Source organism: Sapajus apella, unplaced genomic scaffold, assembly GCF_009761245.1.
Source record: "Sapajus apella isolate SASKATOON/1434 unplaced genomic scaffold, GSC_monkey_1.0 scaffold125, whole genome shotgun sequence".
Classification (NCBI taxonomy): Eukaryota; Metazoa; Chordata; class Mammalia; order Primates; family Cebidae; genus Sapajus; species Sapajus apella.
In genome coordinates, this window is record NW_022437065.1 from 3,781,681 (window position 1) to 3,809,609 (window position 27,929).

Sequence of the window (27,929 nt, forward strand, 5' to 3'; positions counted from 1 at the left end):
TTTTGTATTTTTAGTAGAGACGGGGTTTCACCATGTTGACCAGGATGGTCTCGATCTCTTGACCTCGTGATCCACCCGCCTCGGCCTCCCAAAGTGCTGGGATTACAGGCTTGAGCCACCGCGCCCGGCCAGTATTTTCTTTAGAATTTCTTGAACAGGCAAATGAAAGCTTATTGTAGAATACATGTATTTTCTTTTCTCTTTGGAACATCATACCAGTATATTGCTGGCAGCTATTGTATTAAAAAATTAAGTATATTTTCACTATCATAAAGGATTCTTTTCCCCCCTCATGAAAATAAATAACAACTTGGGGTAAAAATAAACAAAAAAAAGATGATCAACTTTGAGACAACTGTTAAGTTTCTTTCATACATGGACTGTAAGTTTTCAAGGCTTTTGTGCAGTTACTAATATTAAATAGTCTTTGAGTTGATAACACTCATAACCAGCTTGTCTTTGATGTTCTCCTTCTAATGTCAGTGGTATTAATTGGTGACTAAGCCCCGTGTACCATGACTAAGACCAGGTAGCTGGTCCCCTTTGAGTGGGCAGATATAGGGTAGTTTTGCTTTAGACTCCTTTATGTTCCCAGAACTCAGGGATGATCCAAGGCTGGAACTACTCTTGCTATCCTTACAGGACTCTACATCCAAGTCTTTGGCTGGCAATAGGTCAGTTTCAGAGAGACTCCCGCAGAGCATGAAGACAGACTACTTCTAAACATGTTAGACACTGGTGTCTAAAATTTGATAGAATATCCATGAGCAATAGCACATTATCAACTGTGATCATTTTATTGTCTCTTGTTCTCCCTAGCTACAAATTCTGCCTGTTGTTTTGAAGGAAGATGAAGTGGGACCACCTCCTTAGATTCTTAGTTATCGTATTTTTATATTTTTCTACTAAAAATAGTAACTCGTACCCCAAAACCTAAAATGCAATAAAATAAATGAATGGGAAAAAATAAATAAATAAATAAATAAAATAATAAAAATAAAAATAGTAACTCATTGTGGATTTTGCTCATTCCATTCAATCACAAAGCCTTCTCTAGGGAACATATTATTAAAGGTCCCTCCTCTTCTATTTTAGTTTGGCCATTAGCCTGGAAAGTATTTCCACAGGTATGAAGCATTTAACCTCTTGCCTATAGAACTTTAAAATTTGTAGCTTTGAAAATATTAAATAATATTAATTTATCCAGGAAAATTTGTCTATTGTTCAAGATAAGTGGCTGGTAAACAATGAGTATACTTATCAGATATTTCTCGGGGAGGGAGACTGGGGGAGAGAGCAATGGGAAATTTTATGAGGAAATGTAATATAATAAGGTTTTGCCCTAATGAAGCAGAACCAGGAAGTTAAAAAAATTTACACTTTGAAAACTAAGGGACAGGTGTTAGAAAAGAGAAACCCAAACAAAGGAAGAAAGACGTGGACTATGGATTTTAATTTAAGGAGTTACACTGCGATAATGAACTTACTCTTTTAACTCAAAACTGTTTATTTCCTATCCCATTAACTAAGTGGAAGGTCTCAAAAGGGAGCAGTCCTGTAGGCCAAATCTACCCTGGGAGCCAAGGTGCACCCTCTGGGTAGCTCCATAGAGTGCAAGACATCAGTTGGTGGTGAGCTTGGCTTGAGAGTTGAGATTAAAACTGCTGGTGGGAGTGTAATGTATAGACTAAACCATATGAAATTGTATTTGGCTGGATTTTCTCTTCTTCATTTTTTTCATTGCAAAATACAGATAACATAGAATTTACCATTTTAAGAGTACTATTCAGTAGTATTAAGTACATTTACAATGTTGTGCAACCATCACGACTTTGCATTTCTTGAACCTTTTTCATCATCTCACACAGAAATTCTGAACCCATTAAACAACTCCCTATTGCCCTTTCCCCCAGCCCCTGGTAGCCTCCATTCTACTTTCTGTCTCTATGAGTTTGACTACTCTAGGTACCTCATATAAGTGGAACCATAGAATATGTGGCCTTTGTGTCTGGCTTCTTTCACTTAGCATAATCTTTTCTTTTTTTTTCTTTTTCTTTTTTTTTTTTTTTTGAGACGGAGTTTCGCTCTTGTTGCCCAGGCTGGAGTGCAATGGCGCGATCTCGGCTCACCGCAACCTCCGCCTCCTGGGTTCAGGCAATTCTCCTGCCTCAGCCTCCTGAGTAGCTGGGATTACAGGCATGCGCCACCATGCCCAGCTGATTTTTTGTATTTTTAGTAGAGACGGGGTTTCACCGTGTTGACCAGGATGGTCTCGATCTCTTGACCTCGTGATCCACCCGCCTCGGCCTCCCAAAGTGCTGGGATTACAGGCGTGAGCCACCGCGCCCGGCAGCATAATCTTTTCAAGGTTCATCCATGTTATAGCATGTATCAGAGTTTTCATTCTTTTTTTTTTTTTAAATTGTACTTTAGGTTCTGGGGTACATGTGCAGATCATGCAGGATTGTTGCATAGGTACATACATGGCAATGTGGTTTACTGCCTGAATAATATTTAATTGTGTGTATACACTACATTTTGTTTATCCATTCATTTGTTGGTGGACATTTGGGTTGTTTCCACATTTTGACTATTGTGAATAATGCTGCTGTGAATGGTGGTATACAAGTGCCTGTTAGAGTCCCTGTTTTCACTTTTGGGTATATACCTAAGAGTGGAATTGCTGGGTCATATGGTAATTTTATGCTTTTTGAGGAACTGCCATGTTGTTTTCCACAGCAGCTGCATCATTTTACATTCCTGCCAGCAGTGTAGGAGGGTTCCAATTTCTCCACATCCTTGCCAACACTGGTTATTATTATTATTATTATTATTATTTGGTTATTAGCCTTTCTAATGGGTATGGAGTGATATCTCCGTTGTGGTTTTATTTGCATTTCCCTAATGACTACGATATTAAGTGTCTTTTCATGTGCTTATTGGCTATTTACATATATTCTTTGAAGAAATGGCTCTGCAAGTCCTTTGCCCATTTTTGACTTGTGTTTTTCCTTTTGCTGTTGTTGAGTTGCAGGAGTTTTTAAAAAAATATATTCTGGATATTAATCCTATATCAAATATATTATTTGCAAACATTTTCTCACATTCTGTAGGTTGCCTTTTCACTCCGTTGATAGTGTCGTTTGATGCACAAAAGTTTTTAATTTTATTGAACTCCAATTTATCTATTTTTTCCAACTGTGCTATTGTCATATCCAAGAAATTACTGCCAAATCCAATGTTGTGGAACTTCCCCATCATGTTTTCTTCTAAGAGTTTTGTAGTTTTACCTCTTATGGTTAGGTCTTTGATTCATTTTCAGCTAATTTTTGTGTTATGTGAGGAAAAGATCCCACTCCATTGTTTCATATATATATCCAGTTTTCCCAGCGCCATTTGTTGAAAAGACTGTCCTTTCCCTCATTGGTCATGGCACCCTTGTTGAAAATCAGCTGACCATATACGTTAAGGGTTATTTATGAGCTCCTTATTCTATCCCACTGGTGTATATACCTGTCCTTACACAGTATAGTTTCACAATAAGTTTTGAAATCAGGAAGTAGGAGTCCTACCAACATTGTTCTCCTTTTTCAAGATTGTTTCCGCTAGTAGGGTAGTTGGGGGGGAGTTCCTTATCTGTATGAATTTCAGCATCATCTTGTCAATTTCCACCAAAAAAAAAAAAAAAGCCTGCTGGGATTTTGATAGTGATTGCATTGACTCTGTAGATCAATTTGAGGAATATTGCTATCTTAATAGTATTATGTCTTTTAATCCTTGAATATAGGCTTTTTTTCATTTGTTTCAGTCTTTAATGTTTTTCAATGATATTCTGTAGTTTTCAATGTACAAATCTTGCATTTTAGTTAAATCAATTTTTAACTTTATTGATTTTGATGCTATTGTAAATGGAATTTTAACTTAATTTTCAGATTGTTTATTGCTAGTGTGTAAAACTATAACTGATGTTTAAATATTGATCTTATATCCTGCAGTCTTGCTGAACTTGCTTATTAGCTTTATTAGTTTTTTTGATAGTGGATTTCCCAAGATTTTCTGTATATGAAATCATGTCATGTGCAAGTAGAGATAGTTTAATTGTTCCTTTCTTATCTGGATGCCTTTCATTTCTTTTTCAGGCCCTGGCTAGAACTGCAAGTACAATGTTGAACAGAATTGGTGAGAGGGGACATCCTTGTTAAAGGTGAATTTTTGGTAAGACCAGCGTTCAACACTTTCCAATCCTGACGTTGGGCAAATCGTTTACCCTTTCTGTTTCCTTATCTAAAATCGAAGATAGCAGCCTACAGTGTACATGAGTGGTCATGTCTACTTTTTAGGAGCTCATAAGCTAGTGGGGAAGCAAATGATTCATGGAAATAATTATAAAAACAAGGTAACATATGCTAAGAGTTATTAGGGCTATGAATGATGTATCTTGGATACCCTATTAGATAATTTTGTGGTGAAACATTTGTAAACAGTCTAGTGCTAAATAAATGGTTTAAAAATTTAAGATACCAGTAACTTGCTTTCACTGTCACCTAAATTAGTTTGGTTCCATTTTTAAGTCTTTCATTACAAACTGATATAATCATAACTAAATTCAACCCTGTTCTCTATAAAATTTAATAGATCTCGTTTTGTAAGGCTTTACTATGATTTTGCAGGCCATTTGATGTCCGCAGGCATTTTTTAAGTCAAAAGGAAATCTGTAAATTAGGAACTGTTAATTTCCTCTTCATTTCCTAGGTAGACTGTATAGAATTGTTCCAAGCACCCCATTAATTTGACATTAGCCTGATAAGTTTTTCCTATGCCTGTACTTTGGAATATAAACATGTAGAAAATAGTCCATGACACAGCGGATGGGTTCATAAGTTCCTTCCGGGTTTTAACACCGAATCGTGCTGATGATCTGGCAATGGAGGCTAATCTTCCCACATCCAGTATGCCTATTCGTTAAGCCGTCTGGGGCACTTTATAATTTTTTTATTTGCTGGTGTGTTTGAAGGGCTCCTATGGCCAAAAAGGTGGTCGGTCCCGTCAGTTAGGCTGTGAGGACGCGTAAACGCTATGAGGTACTGATGCTGCAGGACCGTGTGAAAGAGTTTCTCAGAGCACCTCCCTCGCGGGGTGGGGAAAAGGCCCTCATTCCCCACGCCCCCTCCTTCCGCTGCGGGAGATAGCCACACCCTCCCCCTATCGGCGCCGAGCAGGTGGCCAGGCCCTCGGGACCTCGCGCCCCCGCAGCCCAGTGGCTCGGCCAGCTCGTGCGTCACGTGACGCGGGTCAGCTGCGCCGCCGGGACCTCCAGGCACCGGGGCGGCGACCGCCCAGCGCGTGGTCTCAGGATCTCATCTTTCCGCGCCCCTCCCCCTACGATCCCGGAAAAGGGGGAGGCTGGTGACGTCATCATCCGGGTTCTTGTCGGCGGGGCCACGGTTCACAATGGAACAAAAACAGCGGCTCCAGTCAAACTATGAGCGACGCGGCTGCAGTTCACGCGATTAACCCCGTCATGGCCACACACCCCGCCAGTCCTTGCTGCCCAGCCCCTTCGGCGTGGTGTGCTAGTTCTCCTCGGGTCTCCCTTCCCCGTCCTAGAGCCCCCTCTGCCCTCGTCCCAGTCTTGAGCTGAGGGGCATGGAACAGGATTTCTGGCTGTAGCACGACCCTGGAGGGGCCAGCCGAAGGAAATGGTACTGCGCGAACAATCTTTACCGCATTGTCTTCCCTTCCCCCACCCTAGCTCTCCGGGTTCCAGGCGTCTCGCGCCCTAGCCCGGCCCCCTCGGCGACTCGCGCTGCTCTCTCAGCCTTGACGGCCCGGGGAGGAGGGGCAGAAGAGGGGGGCAGCTGAGCGGGAGGGGGCTGGGCAGGAGCAGGGGGAGGGCTGAGAGGAGGGGCCTCAAAGGGGCGGGCCTGACGGGGGCGGAGAACCTCGGGTCTTGGGCGGTACTGGGGCTAGTGGGAGTCTGCGCCGCTGCTGCCGACACCGCTGCTGCCGTCGCCGCCGCTACCGCCGCCGCCACTGGCCGAGCGGTTTTTTTTTTTTTTTTTTGGTTTGCCGGATCCGCCATATTGACGAAGACGGGTATCCGCGGCTGCGGACGCTAGTCTCCGCCGCCGCCGGAGCCGCAACCCCTCTGCACCCGGCCCCGTTAGGGCCTCTGCCGCGCCGAGCCCCTCCCCGCCTTGCACAGCTCCCGGGCCTCGCGGGAGCCCGCCGCCGCCGCCTCTCTCTCACGGGAGGCGGCCGCCTTAGCGCCCGGTGCTCGGGTCGGCGCCGGGAGTGAGGAGCGAGCTGCTGCAAAGCGACCAGGCCCGGAGCGGGGACAGAGGCGGCGACTAGGGGAAGGTGAAGCCGTCGCTGCAGGAGGAGGAGCTGGAGGAGGTGACGCAGGAGAAACGCACCGCCCGGAGCCGTCTGAGCTCAGCGAGAGCCCCAGTCTGAGGGGAGAAGGGGGAAGAGGGCCGTCGCCGGCCGAGGAGGAGGAGGAGGAGGAGGCGGGCGCGGCGAGGAGCGAGTTCCGGCGCCGGTGTGCAGCCTCTTCGTTGAGACGCCCGGAGCCCGGCAGCCGCAGCCTTTCGATACACTTTGTTGCCCGTCACCCCGGCCTGGGATGCACCCAGGGTAGGTCTTGTCCCGGGACCGAGCCCCACCGTCGCCTGCTGCCTCCCGCCTCCGCGTGCCCTGGTTCTGAGAAGACGTCTGTGTCGTGCGGTGAGTGGCCAGCTGCGCCGGGGCGACGCGCCTTCCCGGGGCCAACAGCTGGAAGTGGGTGAGGGGAGGAGGGCGAGGGGGGGTGTGCGTGTGTGCGAGCTTTTTCCCTAGACGGCTGCTGGGCGGGCCGGGGCTTCCCGGTTCCCCCTCCTCCGGCCTGGGCTGGGCGGGCGCGCGGGCCGGTGTTGGGTGCGGAGCCGGTGTCCCGAGAGCGTGTCTGTGTGTTTTGGACTGTAAGGGAAAATGGCTGACGGCTCCGTCCCTCCCCCTCCTCCCCCTTCCCGTCCTGTCTGGGGCCGTGTAGGAGGATGGAGTCTCCGGGCGTGGCGGGCAGCCCCCCCCACTGCCGTCCGCACCAGGGGTCCGGGTCCGTATTGGGGGCTAACCGCCCCTGGCCCGGCCGCCGCTTTCCTACCCCGTCTGGTTCCACTTGACACCAAACGCCATTACTGAGGTGGAGTGATTTGGAGCTGGGGAGCTAGGCCTCGGCTACGCCTGGCTATCAGGCCTGACGACTTGTCCGCCTCCCCCCACCCTGCCGCGATAACCCGCAGTTTCTTCCCTGCCCTGGGCTCCAGTAGTCCGAGCCGGGTTATCGGCCTCCTACACCTCCTTCGCCTCCCTTAATTTGCAGGGGGCCAAAGCCTTGAAAGGGGTTTTTGAATGCAGAAATCGCTTCCAAGCTACCTTGGACCTATTACCTTTGTATTTTTAACTGTTTCTCCAAAAAATAATAGCATATGCGAGTTTGTCAGTGATCAGATCTTCAGATTCTTGTGACGTGAGGCTTCAGGTTGGATAAATGGCTGATTTTTCATTCATTGTGAAATATAAGAGTTGTAGAGCAGGTGTATAGATGGCTTCTTAAATTATTTGTATGGGTTTCTGTAGCGACTAGAACTTACACGAGGATTTGCAAAATTTCTAGTAGAACCTGCTTAAATTAAGCGTGTTATTTTTTGGAAGTTCCATAGTTATAACGTTAATTGAATTTCTACGGCGCAGTTTACAGGTGTGTATAATTGCTTCAGATTGTCTTTGAATTTAAATAAGTTGTAGGCATAGGTTAAATATTCATACTTTATTTTTCGGGGAGAGAAGTATTTGTACCGTTCTTTTACCTGGAAACCTGCGAGTCCCTAAATTTACGTAACATTTGTATACTTTCACTTTTGAGGAAGAATAATTTGGGATGCATTGATTAGGAAACTTTCCGACAAGTACTTAACCCTCTCGGAGCTCATTATCTACCCTTAGGTAAGAACTTCTTAAACATAACTAGCTTGGCTGGTTTAGTAAACTTGAACTTAAAAATAGAGACTACAAATTCTCCTTTAGATCTCGCTGGTCTTTTAATTCGCTGGGCTGCCATTTTGGTTTCAGCAGATGCCTTCAAATTCTTGAAGAATTATGTATTAAATGTACAAAAGTGTGAACATTCATTTTCTCAATTTTTAAACTCATGTGCTTTGCCATACATCTCACTTTAACCCTTTAAACTTTATCGTTCCAGCGTTTGGGTGGAGTGAAAGCTTGAAGTATTTGAAATTGGTGTTCCACAGGTGAACTCAAAATGTCTCTGGTATTTTACTATTTTGTTTTCTCTAATTTAAAAATAGGACGTTTGGACTATATGAATTCTATCCCTTTTCTTGTATTTTTTGCATGAACATGTAACTTGTAATTCTGGTTATCAACGTTCTCATGTTTCTTTTGTTTGCTGACCTTGGTAGTTTCTGAGAGAGGATTTCTGGAGGGAGTAATGGCAGGAACAGTACATTTGAGAATGTAAGTTACTTCAGGAAGGAACTTTGAAGGGCAGATTTTACCTTTGACCAGGTTATTGGGGTCTCTGGTGCTCACAGTTTTTTGTTTTTTGTTTTTTTTTTTGTTTGTTTGTTTTTTTTTGAGACCAGTCTTGCATTGTCGCCCAGGCTGGAGTGCAGTGGTGTGATCTCGGCTCACTGCAACCTCCGCCTCCAGGGTTCATGCGAATCTCCTGCCTTAGCCTCTCGAGTAGCTGAGATTACGCCTGGCTAATTTTTTGTATTTTTAGTAGAGACGGGTTTCACCGTGTTATCCAGGATGGCCTCGATCTCCTGATTCGTGATCCGCCTGCCTTGGCCTCCCAGCTCTCATATTTTATCTATGGAATGCTCAAGTAGGATTTACTTGAGATCTTTTTTCTTCGAGTCTTGAAGTACGTTTTTTAATATCTTAAGATTTGAGATTTCTTGGCTATCTTCTCAGATTTTTCTTTGACGTGGTATTAATGTAGCTTATGGTTTTGAAATGGGTGTTTGTCATGAATTTGCCAGTCATCCAGTTCTTGATTAGTTGGTCACACAAGAAGCGTTCTTTGAGCTTATTTATATTTCATAAGATCAATTTCTAACGTTCAGTTTCAAAATTTTAATATTGAAACCAATCTTTGTTTAAAACAGGTTTAAGAAAGTTATTTGAAATATTTAGTGGTGTGTGTTAATGGGTTAGACGCCTTGTCAGTCTTTTGGGCAATGGAGGGGGGTGTCTTATCCTGAGATTGCATTAGTTGATTTTTATTCTAAAAGAATGTATTACTTTTTACGGTAGCCTGCATTACGTTTTTCCTCTTGTAGGTGTGTTTTCTGAGCCTTGAAATGTTTTTCTTTTTTTTCAAAAAGGGAAGAATGGGATTTTAGTTTTCATTTGGTTCTTTTAGGAGCTGTAGTTTTGAAAGCCATCCTGTTTATTGCTAAGTTCTTGTATTTTAACATAGAGTCTTAATGTTAACATTTGGGAAAAAGTTAATACATTGGACCTCAACCCTGACTGGACATGAGAATCACTTGGTGGGGTTTAAGAAAAAAACAGCAAACCCCAAAACTGATCCCTGGGTCCCACCCCCAGAAACTGATTAATTGATCTGATACGGGGCCTAGGCAGAGGTATATTTTAAAAGCATTGTGGATGATTCTTACTTGCATTCGGAGTTGAAAACCACTGGGTTATTGTTTTTATCATGTTAGAAATTCCAAATGGATAAATCAGAAAATGGATTTTTTTTCTCAATTTTTTTAGTTATTAGCATGATTATCATTTGAGTGTTAATTATCTGTCAGCACTGTTAAGCGGTTTGCATTTATTACCTTACGGAGATGGGTCTGAGATCTGTCAGTTTCAACCAGTGGTGCTTCGACTACTGTGCTAATGTTAGTGAAATGACACTGATTGCTATTTTTAAAAAAGCATTTAGAGCTTTTGTTTCTTGTACCAGAGTAGGTTTAGATTTAGTTTAGTTTTTAAGACTATCAAAATAGTCTCCAGTTTGATAAATATCTTGGTCGTCCAAGGGAGATGTTAAAAGCTATGTGGCAGATAGGTTTCTCCCCTTCCATATATCTTCCAGCATGCTCAGGGTGGTATTTTAGTTGGTGGGTTTATGAGAAAATATTAGGCAACTTAACATTCCTAAAAGGTGTAGAGACTACAAGTTTGTCTCCTAGTAATTTATTTAAATCATCCCATAAATGACCATTTGGTATCACATGAAATTCTGCTGTCTCAGTTTGAGAATTTAAGAGTTTTATTTGTTTTGAGTTTTGTGTTGTTTTGGCATTGATTTATAATTGTTTTATGGAACAAATATAATAACAACAGACATTTATTTGGTGTTTCTGTCTCTTAATCTCCTTGGTCCATTGGACTAAGTTGTAATGGTGGGGAGATGGCAGCAGGAAAGCCTATAGGAGTTCAGGATCTATGAAGTTTTTTTTTTTTTTTTTTTTTTTTTTTTTAAAAAGAAAGATTCTTGCTCAGTCACCCAGGCTCGAGTGGTCACAGTTCACTGCAGCCTTAATCTCTTCTGGACTCAAGTGATCCTCTCACCTCAGCCTCCCGAGTAGCTGGGTCTACAGGCGCTTGCCACTATGCCTGGCTATTTTTTTTGTGTGTGTGGTTTTTTTTGTCTTTATAGAGATGGGGTTTTGCCACATTGCTCAAGCTGGTCTTAAAACTCCTGGGCTCAAGCAATCCGCCCACCTGGGCCTCCCAAAGTGTTAGGATTCCAGGTGTGAGACACTGTGCCTGGCTCTATGAGCATTCTTAGTGTGACACAAGATTCCTCAAAGATCTTTCTGTTAAATTATATCATAGAAAATGGGACTCTAGTGATCATGAAAGAAATTGATGTAATTACTATAAGGAAGAAAGAAACTTCTAACACTTACCTATATTGGGCATTGAATTTATCAATTAGCTACTGTGGATTATAAAGTGATGACCATTGTAATATACTTTTAAGGAGTAACTTGTGAAAAAGCATATTGTTAGGATGAGATCGCTTACCTAAAATTTATTCTTCAAACATACCCATGCTAAATCTTGGTGGCATCAGCATATGTATACACACATACCTTATTTGGCAGCAAATGGGTTTTCAATTTTATTCTCAGTCACTGCCTAACAAGGATTTTCTACCGCCTCTGTATATCAATCATCTGTGGAACTTTTTCAAAATACATTTGCTCAATAGGTGAGTCTTATGTGTAACCAGGGTTTTTTTTTTTTTTTTTTTTTTTTTTTTTGCAATCCCTTTTAGGGAAAGGGGAGATACGGGACCCTTTGCATGTCTTAGGCAGCAGTACTCTTGCTTGAGTTTAGTTTTGTTAGTCACACAGTCAAAATAACAGACTGAAACAACATGTAGTGAAAAGCTCAAACACTAGAAGAGACGGATTCCACACTCATGTAATATAACTAGTATATGTGCACCTATATATCAAATTTATTTTCACTTTGCAACTTCTTGATATGGTTCCAGCTCTACTATAAATATTAATATCTGTTAAGACATTAGTTTCCTTTTTACCATTGAACAGATACTTATTGGGCATCTGCTAGGTACTGTTGTAGAGATTACTATTGTCTAGAAGCTAACATTGTATGAAGTGAGGTGGGCTGGACTAGCTGATCTCTAAAGTCCTTAGCGCTAATTTTCTGGCATTCTTTTATGTACCTTATAGGAGAGATTGGATTAAGTTGTTATTTTTAAAAAACCTCATTATGGTATATGCCAATTCAATTTTTTTGTTCCTTTAAGTAGAATTTCATTCTGAACTCCAGTCTTCTCCAGTGAGCCCAAATGTCAAGCATAGTAGAAATAGGTTCTTTTAAAATTCTGGCATATTGGCTTTAGGAATAGCTGTACTTCTGATGCTGTTAATTTTTGACCAGAAATTACATACTCTGGTGTCACCCCTTACTCCTGCCATGCCTTTGCTGTATTGATGCTCTATTATCTCTACACTGTTTTTCTATTTGTTTATTTCGTTTAGGTGTTTTGATTAATTTTGTCTTCCAAATTCTATCTTTAAGGTTAGTGGCGTTCATCCTAAGTCACTGATAATATCCTTAGCACCTAGAAAGTGCCTGGCATACAGACACTCAGTAACTGTTGGATGAATGTAGTTAATCGTTATATTCTTGCTATTTTACTTTTTGGTAATTATCTTTACGACTCAGAGTCACTTGTCTTACCAATCCCGTTACAGTAAAGAGTTCTAAAAGAGATCCCAGTTCTAGTCGGACCCTTCATTTTTTAGATGAGAAAAATGACTCAAAGGGGTGAAGTAAGTTGACCAAGATAGCATGCCATAGACTGCATTCTTTATGAAGCTATTTCTATGTGTGTCAAATCATATTAATTATTAAATTCTCTGTCGTCACTCATAAAATTAACATTAAATTTTCTCCCTGGTAATGGCTAATAAGATCAGGGATTCTGTCCTTTACCTTTGTGTATTACAGAGCATCTAGAATAATACTGTTTATAGTAACCACTTGATTACATGAATGGGAAAATCTGGGGCAGAATTTAACTTGCGATACCTCCAACCTCTTGTACAGAATTGATGCATCTTCATTTTATGGCATCCTATGGTTTATCCTTATTAATCATGTGAGCTTTGAACACGTTTGTCCCATGTTAGTCAACCATAATCAAAGGAATTGTTTTCCTTGGGATGAGTTTGAGCTGGTAATCTTGGATATTAGATCCCATCTTCTACAGAGCCTGTGAATTGGGTGGAAAAGAAAAAGGAAAAAGGGAGTGATAAAGCCTCCTGTTACTGTCCTTTATGTCCATATTATTCCTGCTGCCTTTAGTGGCTATTGAGAGTTACAAGTTGAGGCTGTTGGTTACATCTCACTTTTCTGGTCTTTTCTGTCAATTGGTTACTTAGGACTACTAAGTAAGGCCCCTCTTTATTAACTTGGACCCCCGAGAGCATGGAAGTTACTGTACGATGTTAGACCCATTTCTACCTAACAGTATTTTCTCTCTGGTCGAGGTGTAGTGTACAAAGGTTTGGTTGCTCTGCTTGGTAACATATCTGGAGTTCAGAGTAGGGATCAGTAAACTTTTTCTGTAAAGGGCCACATGGTAAAAATACTTTGGACTTTGTGGGCTGAGAGACAAAATTGAGGACATTGGGTAAGTTTTTTATTGGTGAAATAAAAAATAAATACATTTAAGTATAACGTAAGTCTAATGAGAAAAACAGAATTTGGTATGTGTATGTGAAGGGGAGGTAATACAGTATTTTGCTTAATAGGATAAAGTTCAGTGTTCTTGTCATCAAATTGATTGCAAATGTTTTGTGTGAAGTCCGTTCTTGACTTCTGAGCTGTACAAAACAGGAGGCTGGAATTGGTCTGTTACCATAGTTTTCCAGTCCCCAGTTAAGAGCAGTGATGGCTGGAGTGTGGTGACTTCTGAGCTGTACAAAACAGGAGGCTGGAATTGGTCTGTTACCATAGTTTTCCAGTCCCCAGTTAAGAGCAGTGATGGCTGGAGTGTGGTGGTGCAATCATAGCTCATTGCAGCCTGGAATTCCTGGGTTCAAGCCATCCTTGCACCTCAGCCTGCCGAGTAAGTAGGACTACAGGCCTACACTACCTCACCTGGGTAATGTTTGGTAGAGAACAGGGGTCTGGCTGTGTTTCCCAGGCTGGTCTCAAACTCCTGGTCTCAAGCAGTCCTTCTGCTTTGGCCTCCCAGAGGATCATAGACCTGAGCCACTGTGTTTGACCTCCCGTTTGATACACTATATGTTAACAACTCTGAACCTCCTTTTCTCAAGTCAGGTTCAGACTTTTGTACATTAGCTGATGAAAGGGGTTTCTTTTTATTGCAAGGTGGTATTGCATGAGAATAGTTTGGTTTCAGCAGCTTTGCTGTATTTATACAGCAGTATCTTGTGTTTATGTGTAAGTTCAGATGTATTTTGCCCTTTTATGAGTGGAAAACAAAAATGTAAAAGTGCATAACCTGGAGGTCTTAAATATCATTGAGACATAGGGAGCGGGTTAGGGATATGAATCTTAAACCTTACTGGTTTAGGTTGTGCTCATTGGTTAGGTTAGTTGACTTTGTTCAAGTAGTGAATGAAATAATTAGAATGAAATAGGAATTAAGTGTGGCAAATGTATGATGAAGCTTACATTTGAAAGGTGAGGGTATAATTAGAAATATTATAATTTTCTGTATTCTGTGAGTGGGAAAAACCCCTAAAAACATGTGACTGTTGTTTTTGAAATTTTTTACTTCTCTCTTATTTTCAGGAATGTGAAAGGAGGATACTGGCTGTGTACAGCATTTGTCTAGACTTCTGAAAATATAGAAAATCTCATTTAATCAGTATGCATATTATCTGTTTACTATGTCCTTTGTAGATATCATCAATTATCCAGGATTTTTAAGAGTTGACTTGGAGTGTGCAGAGCTGAGGCAAGAGGGATTGCGGGGCCAGACTGAGTGCTGGAGGAGGAACCTACTATAGAGCCTACAGGTGTATGTATGTATGTATGTATTTTGAGGCAGAGTCTCACTCTGTCACCCAGGCTAGAGTGCAGTGGCACAATCGTGGCTCACTGCAACCTCCCCCTCCTGGGTTCAAGCGATTCTCCTGCCTTAGCCTCCCGAGTATCTGGGACTACAGGTGTGTGCCACCATGCCCAGCTAATTTTTGTGTGTTTTTTAGTAGAAACAGGGCTTCACCATATTGGACAGGCTGGTCTTGAACTACTGACCTCATGATCCACCCGCCTCAGCCTCCCAAAGTGCTGGGATTACAAGGGTGAGCCACCGCGCTGAGCCCTATTTATTTTTTATTTTATTTTTTTGAGATGAAGTTTTGCTCTTGTTGCCCAGGCTAGAGTACAATAGTACAATCTTGACTCACTGCAACCTCCCACTCCTGGGTTCAAGTGATTGTCCTGGTTCAACCTCCCGAGTAGCTGGGATTACAGGTATGCACCACTACACCCGGCTAATTTTTGTGTTTTTAGTAGAGATAGGGTTTCACTGTGTTGGCCAGGCTGGTCTCGAACTCCTGACCTCAGGTGATCTGCCCGCCTTGGCCTCCCAGAGTGTTGGGATTACAAGTGTGAGCCACCGTGTGCCTGGCATGTTTCTTGTCTGATGTCAGTGCATGTCATTATCTGAGCCATATCAATGTCGGCTGAGGATTGCTTTGTTATCCTTGTGCATGATGGGAAGGAGAATCATGTCAGTGCTACCTTACTATGGTTGAATAGAAGTTATTCATTTAATGTAGATTGAGTTGAGGATCCCTTATCCAAAATGCTTGGGATCAGAAGTGTTTCCAATTTTGTATCTACCCCCCCACCCCCAGATTTTGGAATATTAGGAATACTAGAGTGAAATTCCAAATCCGAATTTTGAGGCCAGACACGGTGGCTCACCCCCATAATCCCAACACTTGGGAGGCTGAGGTGGGCGGATCACTTGAGATCAGGAGTTTGACATCATCCTGGCCAACATGGTGAGACCCTGTCTCTACTAAAAATACAAAAATTAGTCAGGCATGGTGGCATGCGCCTGTAATCTCAGCTACTTAGGAGGCTGAGGCCAGAGAATTGCTTGAAACCGGGAGGTGGAGGTTGCAGTGATCTCGGCTCACTGTAACCTTTACTTCCCGGTTTCAAGCACTCCAGCCTGGGCAACAGAGTGAAACTCTGTCTCAAAAAAAAAAAAAAAAAAAAAAAAGTTCAGAGTTTGGAACATTTTGAATTCCAGATTTTCAGATAAGGGATGCTCATGCCATTTTAGGCACCAGAGGGTATATAAAGATGATTGTCTACTTTCTGAAGTATTGTGAGCCAGACAGTTATACAGTGCAATTACAGCTATATTAAATAGAGGTATGAAAAGTGTAGTAGGAGAGATGGAGAAATCATTGTTTGGCATTGGGTGAGGTCTTGAAGGATGTACTGTTTTCATGGCTCTATTAATTAGAGCAGGGACTTCCAGGCAGAGGGAGCAACTTGCTATCAGGCAGGGTTTTTTAACCTCGACACTATTGACAGTTTGGGCCACATAATTCTTTGTTGTGAGGTGCTGTCCCTCTCAGTCCTAGCTTCTATCCACAAGATGACAGTGGTATAGCCCCCACCATCCCCATGTCTTCAGACATTGTTAGTTGTGCCCTTGGGGCAAAATTGAGAACCATTATTTGAAATGGAGCAATGAAAGTGTGAAAGTATAGTGTTTTCAGGGCAAAAACTAGTAGGAGAGTGGAAGGAACACTGGAGACTCTGGGAGGGGAGGTGTTATAGAGATGGGGCCGAAAGGTAGTTTGAGTGAAGCTAAAATCAAAAGGGGTGACCTTGAGTGTCACGTTAGGACATATGCCTCTTACTGTTAAGGTAATGAGATATGTACTTTCAGGCTTAAGTGAAAGGAGACATTAGATTTGTGTTTGTTTTTGAAAGATAATTCTGATGGCATTCATGGCAGATGTATTTGAGAGTTTGGGTCTCGGGAGATTGAGATGGTATTTTAACAGTTCTCCTGAGAGATAATAAGTAATGATTAGGGAATGGAATAAAGGAATGAGATCAGTGGGGTGCTCCCATGGTATGAGGGAGGTGCTGCTAATTTGAGTTTGGCTTTTTTGTCACAGAATGGAGTACTGAACTAAAAAGCAAAACACCTCTATTGTCTTCTCTTTCAACTTTACCTGCCACCCCGAATTTCCTTTCCTCACTGAGAGCTGCTGTCTTTTGAGATCTGTTGAAAGGTCAGAGAGAGAAAGGAATCTGGGTTATAGAATGACTACTCTCCCAATGTGATTCCTTAGACAGTGAATTATCAAAGCACAAGTGTTTCCCCCCCTCCCGCCGCCACTGCCACTGTAAGGGGTTAGACTCTGGTATCCAGAGAGCATTAACTGTAGCCTCTCTCCTTGGTTTGTGTAGATGTTATTTTGCCTTAAAATAGTTTGATATACAAACATAGATGAATAATCTGATTGTTTAAATAATTGTAATAATTTAATTGCTTCCTATTTTGGCGGTTAGCTTTACTATTTTAAGTGAGAACGTAGTCAGTGGAAGGGTACTGGACTTGGAGTCAGGTTGTGTTTTAATTTTATTTTATATATTTTTTGAGACAGTCTCTCTCTGCTGCCCAGGCTGGAGTGCAGTGGTGCGATCTCGGCTCACTGCAGCGTTTCCCTCCCGGGTTCGAGTGATTCTCCTGTGTAGCTGGGATTACAGGCATACGCCACGACCACTGGCTAATTTTTGTATTTTTTGTAGATTCCGGGTTTCCTCATGTTAGCCAGGCTGGTCTTGAACTCCTGACCTCAGGTGATGAGCCCACCTTGGCCTCACAAAGTACTTGAATTATAGGTGTGAGCCATTTCTCAAGCCATTGCGCCTGGCCAAGAGCTGTGCTTTAGTTCCAGTTATTCCCTTCCCTGTGTTAAATCATTTAGCTAACCTCTTGGGTCATTAATGACTGTAAAACCAAGGTGTTGGACAAGAGGTGAGTCAAACTACTACTTTTTTAGTTCTTAAATTTTATCTTTATTCCTAGGGATGTGGAAAAATCTGTAGTCTAGAGAAGAGAAACTGTCAAGTAAAGGAAAATAGAAAAGGTAAAAACACGTTAATGGGTTTAGGAGTTGATTATATTCCTCCACTTGTCAATCCAACAACTTGAATGTCTCCTCCTCCTTGTTTCTCCTGTGTATGGTCTGAAGGACTTTATTTTATTTAGAATCCTGTGGGTTAATTGTGCTTGGCCCGGAGTTTGTACTGTGAATTTAGGGACCATAGACTTTGTAGCCAGGGTGTAATTTCTTTGTTGGCAGAGCAGTTTAAAGTTTTGCTAAGTTTTCATCTGCAGTCTAGCTTAAGCTTTAAGAACAAAACTGCTGCTAAAAAGTGATATAGCCTGCTAGGGGAGATAATATTTAGGGGGAAATTATTTTTTCCAAATTGAAGATGAAAATACACAGATAAATATAGTAGCAGTGATTTTTATCTGGCACAGATGGTTCAGAGAAAATGTTGATACCTCATTTCTTATTACTGTAAGAGAACTAGCAAAAGAAGCCTATTTTTATTATATTTCTTAGCCAAGTCACTCTCAGACTTGTTGGTCTCAGGATGCTTTTATACTCTTAAATTACTGAGGATCCCAAAGAGCTTTTGTTTATGTGGGGTTACAGCCATTGATTATTTACTGTATTAGAAATGAAAACAGACTTTTAATAAAGTTATGTATGCTTTTAAAAGTAACAAAACACACTGCATGTCAATGTAGATAATATTTTTATGAAAAATAACTTTTCTAGAACAAAAATCAGAAGAGAGGCATCGTTTTACATGTTGTGCATATCTCATCTGGCTTAATAGAAGATAACTGGATTCTCTGCCTCCTTCTGCCTTCAATCTATTGTGTTGTAATACATTATATAGCCTCTGGAAAAACTCCACAGTACACTTTAGAAAGAATGACAGTGAAAGTGACAAAGTTTTATGGAAACAAGTTTGACCTCTCTGACCTCTTGAAAGGGTCTCAGGGACCTCAGGGATCTTTGAGATCCAGTGTCTTGGACTACCAAGAGAAGTTGGATGTTATCTTTTGAGTGGCTTATCTACTGTAAATTTTATTTTAACTGAGATAACTTACAGTAAAATGCACAAATATTAGATTGTATAGCTTGATAAATTTTAGAAAAACGTGTGTATCTATGTAATCATTCAGATCAAGATATAGAATATTTCCAGCACCCTGGAAGGTTCTCTTATGCATCTACCTCCCCGTAAAACCCCAAATACTCTGACCTCTGTCTTTTTATTTATTTAGTTAGTTTTTGAAATGGTGTCTCGCTCTGTTGCCCAAGCTGGAGCTCCGTAGCGTGATGTTGGCTCACTGCAACCTCCGCCTCCCGGGTTCAAGTGATTCAGCCTCCCGAGTATTTGGGATTATAGGCGCCTGCCACCATGCCCAGCACCATGCACTGCTACTTGTTTGCTATTTATTTAGCCTGCAGCTCAAATGTTACCTCTCCTGAGAAGCCTTTAATAGATAGTCTCTACCTTCTTCTAATTTACTCCTTTTTCAAGCTTTGTATTAAGGAAAAATCAGACATACACAGATGTAGATAAACTTCCATATGCCCATCAACCAGCTTTGACTCATGGCTAGTCTCTTTTTTTTACCCATCCCTTCCATTTTGAAGCAAAACCCGGATAGCATGTCATCTTACATATTTCAGTATATCCCGGTCTAATTTAGATGTTTTTTTTTCTTGGTGCTCACATTGTGCTGCTCTGTTGTAAATTATAAGTTTTCAATTTAGTTCTTACGTATTCTCTTATTCTAGTTTGTAAACTTTTTGCAGGTAACAATCATTAACACTTAGCACCTATGTGTGAGGATCTATGAAATTGCTTCACCTGCGTAAATTCTTTATTTTCTTACAACAGTCCTAAAAGGTAGATATTACTGTCTCTGTTGTGTATATATAAGGAAACCAAGGCACGGAGGTTGAATAACTTGTCTAGCTTGTATACCTAGTTAAGCAGTAGAACAGGAATTCAAACTAAGGCAGTCTATCTTCATCCTTTAGTGTTAACCACTACATTACATAATGTCTGCATAAATGAGCTCTCTACTGCATATAAGTTATTTTGATCGTCTTTTTTCTTAATTAACATTTTTTCCTTTTTTTTTTTTTTTTTTTTTTGCCTCCTGGCTTGCATTTGCCAACGGCACACAGGTATTATTTGCTCTTTCATAAAATCTAGCTATAAAGGACCCTTAGCATCCAACTCTCTTACTTTTTACTTTTTAATTTTTTTATTATTATTTTGGAGATGGAGTCTCGTTCTGTCACCCAGGCTGTAGTACAGTGGCATGATCTTGGCTCACTGCAACCTCCGTCTCCCAGGTTCAAGTGATATGCCTGCCTCAGCCTCCCAAGTAGCTGGGATTATAGGCATGCCACCACACCAGGCTAGTTTTTGTAATTTTAATACTGGCGTGGTTTCACCATGTTGGCCAGGCTGGTCTTGAACTCCTGACCTCAGGTGATCCACCACACCCAGCCAACTCTCCTATTTTAAAGATGAGCATCCTTGCTTTTAGCTGTTCTGCTTCTAATTTTATATGTGATATTCTGTCAAAAAATTGCTGACCTCCGGTGTCTTTGTTTAATAATAGTGTCTCTGTAATATAATTATAGGGAGAAGGTGCCACATATTGAATTTAAATATTTTTGGTTTTTGTATACTATATTTTAAATTTCTAATGTTTTCATTTTTGCTTTAACATTGTATTTGAAAATTTCATTTGCAGTAATTTGGTATAGCTTTCACTTTAGATTTTTCTGTTTTTATTTGAGTATTAGCCTTCATGGTGTTATTTTGTGTGTTTGAACCTTTAAGATTAATTAAGTGTGCAAAGACATAAGGACTTTAGAGGATACTTCCCAGATCTTATTGGAATTTGTGTGTATAAAACTATTATGGAAACAACCTGAAAGTCCATTGTCCATCAAGTGATGACTACATAAATAAAATGTATAATGGAATATTATCTGCCAATGAAAAGGAATGAAGTACTGATACATGCTATATCTTGGATGAACTTTGAAAACATTTACACTTAAGTGAGAGGAACCAGTCACAAAAGACCTCATATTGCATGATACAATATATATGAAATGTCCAGAATGGGCCAATTCATAGAGTCAGAAAATAGATTAGCATGGGGCTGAGGGAGATTGGAGGGAAGGGAGTATTGATGGTAGGAAGTTTCTTTTAGAAGTGATGAAAAATAATAGGAGATCGATTTTGGTGATAATTGTACAACTCTGAATATACTGAAAACCTTTGACTTGTACACTTTAAATGGACGATTTGTATGGTATGTGAATTAGATCTCAAGGCTGTTATTTTAAAAAACTGAAAAATAATTTATAGTGATCTCATTGTTTAAAAGGAATTTGAAATACTTTGGTTTACTTTTTCAGATTCTTGACATTTATGACTTAACCAATCTAGTTTTGGAAGAGCACCCATTGGAGGCACATGAAAAATATTATGAGGCTGGGCGCAGTGGTTCATGCCTGTAATTCCAGCACTTTGGGAGGCTGAGGCGGGCAGATCACTTGAGGTCAGGAGTTCAAGACCAGTCTGGCTAACATAGTGAAAACAGGTCTCTACTAAAAATAGAAAAAATTAATTAGCTGGGTGTGGTGGCACCACCCTGTAATCCCAGCAACTTGGGAGGCTGAGGTACGAGAATTGTTGGAGCCTGGCAGGTGGAGGTTGCAGTGAGTTGAGATTGTGCCATGGCACTGGAGTCTGGGTGACAGCGAGACTCTGTCTCAAAAAAAAAAAAAAAAAAAGTTAATTATTAATACTGCCTTGTCTAAAATGTCAAATAAATGAGATCTTTGTTTTTAGTGTGCTGTGTCATCATTTCATGGTAGGATTAGTAACTTAGAAAAGTTAGATAACTTTGACAAAATTGATAAAAAGCTGTTAAGATAACTTTATTTATTTATTTTTTGAGACGGAGTGTTGCGCTCTCACCCAGCCTGGAGTGCAGTGATGCGATCTTGGCTCACTGCAACCTCCGCCTCCTGGGTTCAAGCAGTCTCCCTGCTTGAACAGACTCCCTAGGAGCTGGGATTACAGGAGCCTGCCACCACGCCCAGCGAATTCTTCTATTTTTTAGTAGAGCCTGCCTCGGCCTCCCAGAGTGCTGTGATTACGGGCTTAAGTCACTGCACCCAGCCTAACTTTGAGTTCATCTTAACCTGTTCTTTCAACAGAGTAGACTGACAATTAGGCATACCTTTTGTAACATCTGATGTGACTTATGTCTAACATTAAGTCAACATTGCTCACCTGTTGGCTGATTAGGGACTGGAATTTATTTGGAACTTTACAGCCTTTGTAATGATTTTAAAAAGAAGTATTTAAGCAAAAGTATATTTATTTTCTTGAAAAGAACATGGGGTATGTTCACCATAAGTCTTAGTATTTTGAAGACTTATAATGTAGCAGATGGTGAGTATTAACTTTTTGTTTCAGGAAGTGGAACTATAACCCGTAGGTATTAATGACAAGATAAACTTGATTTTTGACTCAATAGAAGAAAGAAAAAGAGCTTTCTGCTAATAGCAGTGGGCCTCACACTGCTGTAAAATAAAATGTCCAAAGGGAGATTAGATGTAATTTACTACATTTGGAGCAGTTAATTTCCAAATCTTAATATTCTTTGAGCTCTCCTCCCCCATTCCCTGCAAGGTTTTAGCCTTGTAAGTATCTCTTTGGTGCCCTTTTTGTGTTCAAGTTAAAAGTGTTTTATTTTTAAAATAAATTTTTTCATTTTTACGATACTCTTCAACATTAAGAACTGTTACATCATTTCAGTACTAATATTGGCTTTGTGTTTTTTATTGCCTTCCTCAGTTGTACCATTAGATTTGTGGGATAATGAGAACAGAGGTAGACCTAACACATGAATAATGTGTTGGTGCCAAGGGCAAATGATGTCACAGGACACTGTGTGTAGAGTAGTGTAATCATTCAAGTAGAAGTAGGAACATACGATGATGGTGATGCAGCCATGCAAAACTCAAAAGGAACCCATGCCTTAGCATTCAGTAATACACTGGCATCTGTCACATTATATTAATAGTATTATTTGTATTTCGTTTATAACTTTTACTTTGGTTTTAGTTATAAGAGCAGTAAACATAAGGAATTCTAATTTCATGTCTGAATTTAAGCAACATTAAGTAAAAAGTGATTAAATTAGTTTTTGAAAATTCTGTTAAGGTAGAACCAGAATTTGCAAGCTTGAGCCAGCTTAGTATTATTGCTAGAAACCTGGCATTTGGCATTAAATGACTGGAACTGGGACTGCAATTCTGTATTTACTAGGTTATTTCCCTGTTTATGAAGTGGGAAAGACACTTATATTTCTACCTAAAAGGGTGGTTCGTTTGTTCATTCTTTAACTCAACAAATAATTAGTAAGTTGTATAGTACCACATAATTTTATGATCTCGTTACTAGTTTAATTTTCCCTACTGTCACATTTTCTTTAGAGCCAGCATAAAATCTGATAGGAGTATTATGCTATAAATTGTCTTCTAGAGAGTAAGATACCACCCTCACTCCCCCTTTTTTTGAGACAGGTTCTCGCTCTGTCACCCAGGCTGGAGTGCAGTGGCACGATCACGGCTCACTATACTCTTGAACTCCCTGGCTTAAGCCATCCTCCCGCCTCAGCACCCCCAGTAGTTGGGACTACAGGTGCATGCCACCATGCCCAGCTAATTTTTGTATTTTTTGTAGAGAAGGATTTTGCCATATTGCCCAGGCTGGTGTGCTGGGCAACTCCTGGGCTCAAGTGATCTGCCCACCTTGGCCTCCCAAAGTATTGTGATTACAGGTGTGAGCCACTTCACATGGCCTATACCTTTAACTTGAAATTTACTTCTAAAAATAAGACAAAATAATTTTAAAATATGGTAGGATTCTGTGTTAATGCAATGAAATAACAGCTATATCAGTAAAACTGTTGAGGCTGTTCATTTATTTAAAAATTAACCTAAGCAACTTTGATACGTATATATACCAGGAGCAGAAAATTCTGGTAATTTATGGTTTGGAAAATAATTTTCCTCTGGGCTGATCTAGAGATTATATTCATAGGGACTGTCTGAAGGTTCAAAAATAAGAATTGTCAAGAGGGGGTAATAATCAGCATTTCAAGAGAAATAATCAGCACTTGTTAAAATACCTACTGTATTGAACATGGGTGTACAAATATTTGTTGAAGTCCCCTTCAGTTCTTTTGAGTGTATACCCAGAAGTGAAATTGCCGTATGTATATCATATGTAAATTCTGTGTTTACCTTTTTGAGGAATCATCATACCATTTTCCACAGTGGCTGTACCATTTTATATTTCTTCCAGCAATGCACAAGGGGTTCCAGTTTCTCCCCTTATCCTTGCCATCACTTGTGTTTTCTGCCTTTTTGATTATAGCCATCCTAGTGGGTGTGAAGTGGTATTTCATTGTGGTTTTGGTTTGCATTTCCCTAATGGCTAATGATGTTGAGTATCTTTTCAGGTGCTTATTGACTGTATGTCTTATGCATTCATATCCTTTGCCCATTTTTCAATCGGTTTGTCTTTTTATTATTGAGTTGTATGAATTCTTTGTATATTCTAGATACAATTCCCTTACTGTATACATTATTTGTAAATGTTTTTCTTGTATTTTGTGGGTTGTCTTTTCACTGTTTATAGTGTTCTTTGGATCACAGAAATTTTAAATTTTTGATAAAAGTCCCATTTATTTATTTATTTTTTGTTGCTCCTGCTTTTGGTGTTATATCTGTTAGAATCCATTGCCAAATCCTAGGTCATTAAGATTTACCCCCATGTTTTATTCTAAGAGTTCTGTGGTTTTTTAATCTTACATTTAGGTCTTTGATGCATTTCAAGTCAGTTGATAATGTTACTGGGAAACATTTCGATATGTAATAGGCCCAACAATGAATTATACACATATTGTTTTACACAATGCATTTTAAATCAGTTAAGAGAAAGGAGAAATATGCATTCATACTGTTTTCTTATAATTGCATAATTACATTTACCAGTGTTCTTTCACTGAGAATTGTGTTTTGTCATCATGCTCCTCAGGTTGTCATACTGGAAGCTGGAAGCTGATTTCTGAATTCTTTTTTTTTTTTTTTTTTTTTTTAAAGACAGAGTCTGTCACCCAGGCTGAAATGCAATGGCGTGATCTTGACTCACTGCAACTTCCTTCTTCAGGGTTCAAGCAATTCTCCGGTTCTTAGGTGTGTAGATTAACAGTTTTCATTAAATTTGGAGGCAGTTTTTGACTATGATTTCTTCAAATGTCTTTCCGTTCCCCTTTCTCTCTTTCTGGGACTCTCATTATGCATATGTTGGTTTGCTTAATTTGTCACACATTTCTATGAGGCTCTGTTCGTTTTTCTCTGTTCAGATTGCTTAATCTAACAGTCTATGTCTTCAGCTTGGCTCCTGCTTTGTTCTGACAGCTCATCGGCTAAATTTTTCATTTCGGTTATTGTACTTTTCAACAGCAGAATTTCCATTTGGTTCTTTTTGTTAATTTCAATTTATTTCATCTCTATTGTTAGTCTCTGTTTAGACTAAATTGCCGTATTTTACTTCTTTAAGCATGGCTTCCTTTAATGTTCATTGAACATAAGCGTGATAGTTGTTTTTGACGTCTGTGCTAAGTCTGGACTTTATCAAAGTCAGTTTCTTTTGCCTACTTTTTTCCCGTATGTGGGCCACACATTCTTCTGTTCATGTCTTAAAATTTTTTGTTTAAAACTGGATCTTTTATATAATATAGCAACTTTGGTTACCCCACACCTCTAGCAGCTTTGTTTTTTGCATCCTTATTTATCTAGTGACTGGCAGAACTATTTTAGTGCCCACCCCTCAGCCTGTGATGTTGTTCTTCTGAGGGTGTAGCATTAGTCATGCCTGGGATTATGGTGATTTTAGCAAGGCTTTGTGAGTTTCTGTGCCTTCTGTGTTAAGCCTCTCTGTGTTGGTATCACATGCACATGTTACCCTCTACTAATTGCCTACTGATTGCTCTATTCTTTTAAATGATGCCTTGGGACATAAATTGCCCCACAGTTTGATCCAATTAAATTCTCATGCTTTCCATGTGTAATCTTTGAGGGTGTGCCTGAGGTTAGTTCTGATCCCAGGAAGGTTGTTCTTATCTCTGGTAAGCTGCTAGCTTGATAGTTTAACTTGTTGCTGTTGTGGAACTACAAGCCTTTTGATAGCTGCTTATTGCCGTGATTTCTTCTGGTTTTTTTTGTTGTTGTTGTCCAACACACCCTCAGGCAGGATATTACCATATTCTGTTTCAAATAGTTCACTTTACGACAACTTCAGAACTCTGTTCTTATGGCCTGCCTTTCCCACTGGGCAAAATCTTTACACCAGTGCTTCAGAACTGGGTTGGACAGTGGCTCACTTGCTTCTTGAGCAGGGTCCTGGGTGGGGGAAGCAGCCTTTGATCTTCTGAGCTTGCCTTTGTCATGGAATTTTGACTCTAAGTGAGGTAGAGTGAGAGCCATTAGGACCACACTTTTCTTGACCTGCTCCACCTGGGGTTGAGAGTGTCTGCCTCACAAGTGGGGCCTAGCTGGAAAAAAGAGCCCCAGACTTCTCAGCCACTCTTGAGAGCCTCAAGACTTGTGGGTGATGAGAAATGCTGGCTGTCTTTTCCTCCTGGGGAGATATCATCAACTGGGAGCTGGGTGGGGGGAGGTGTGTTCTTAGCTGTACTTACCTGGAATGGAGCTACTGTCCTGCTGAGCTGGCTCAAATGCCACAGACTGTCCTTACTGAGAGATGGTAGATTTTCTTGAATAAATTATTTTTTCATTTGCTATATGCCCTTAGGACAATTTCCAAAGGCTTTAAGTGTTTTCATTAAAAAAAAAAATTTTTTTTCACCAGTTATGATTGTTTCATTGGGGAGAGCATTTACAGAGCCTCTGATGGCACCATTCCAAAAGTTACTTTTTTTTTTTAAAAATACGGGGTTTCACCATGTTGGTCAGGCTGGTCTTGAACTCCTGACCTGAGTTGATCTGCCCGCCTTGGCCTCCAAAGTGCTTGGGTTACAAGCGTGAGCCACCATGCCCGGCCCCAAAAGTTATTTTTAATTTAAAATTACTCAAATTGCATACAGCCACTTAAAAATTGGTGTTTGAGAATGCTTTAGAAAAGATGAAGTTTTTATGTATGTAAAATTCAGTACCCTAATCGGGTACATACAACTTGACAGACGCTCAGTATGGAGGAGGTTTGAATAAGAGTGTTTGGCCAATTACTGAGCATTTCTAAATGAATAAATTTCTGCTGCCACAAATAATTATGAATTCAGGATGCAGTTCTGTTGCAATGACTTGTAGGAAGTTATCCATAGGAAGTAGCCACGGATGCACACAGTAATTTAGTGACAAAAATCAGGAGTCTGTAAGGGTGTATATGTGTAGGTGTGTGTGAATAGTGTTGGAAATAAAATATGAGCATTTAGCTCAAGTAACATTTGAATTCAGCAAAAATTAATTGGACATCTTTATTTGCATTAACCTGAATGACTGACTGGATTTAAAGCTGTCTAGAACTAGCATCACACACTGGAGGTGGGGAGGGCAGGAAACCTGTGCTTAATATAGTTATCTTGACTGGTTTTGTGTATAATTTGTCATAATGTGTGATGAGAATGATAAGGTCTGTGCAGATGATAATGGCAGTGCTGTGGAGCTAGGAATAGAAAAGCTTTTACCTTTGAGCAAAGGTCACATTTTAAAATAACTTAGGGATGTTTAGGTTTATAGCTGTAGGCTCAACTATTAAAAATATCTTACCGTATTTCAAACTCCTTAACATGGAGTCTACCCATCTAACTCTCCCTCTCTGTCAGAGGGAGAGAGCCCCAGACTTCTCAGCCATTCCTGCCTGTTTGAGAATCATTCTCAAACACCCCCGCAGAGAAAAGGGGTCTTACTTTGTTGCCCAGGCTGGCCTCAAACTCGTGGGCTCAAGTAATCCTCCTGCCTCAGCCTCCAGAGTAGCTGGGGCTATAGGTGTACACACTACCACACCCAGCCAATTTTTGTAACATTTTTTTTATTATTCCATGTATCTGAGGCCAGGCGCAGTTGCTGATGCCTGTAATCCCAGCACTTTGGGAGGCCAAGGTGGGAAGATCACCTGAGGTCGGGAGTTTGAGACCAGTGTGATCAACATGGAGAAACCCTGTCTCTACTAAAAATACAAAATTAGCT

At 40.6% G+C, this 27,929-nt stretch overlaps 1 protein-coding gene across 6 annotated transcripts in view; it reads left to right on the plus strand.

Moving 5' to 3' along the window:
* The first annotated feature begins 5,462 nt into the window (after positions 1-5,462).
* The window catches only part of USP9X (ubiquitin specific peptidase 9 X-linked), a 144,614-nt gene continuing 122,147 nt past the window's right edge, over positions 5,463-27,929 (plus strand). For 5 of the 6 annotated variants that reach the window (XM_032261672.1, XM_032261675.1, XM_032261674.1 and 2 more), the window contains exon 1: positions 6,520-6,726. The gene's annotated coding sequence lies outside the window, so the exon portion shown is untranslated. Of the gene's footprint in view, positions 5,703-6,519; positions 6,727-27,929 lie in introns of those variants that run through there. The other variant, XM_032261673.1, reaches the window with a different exon arrangement.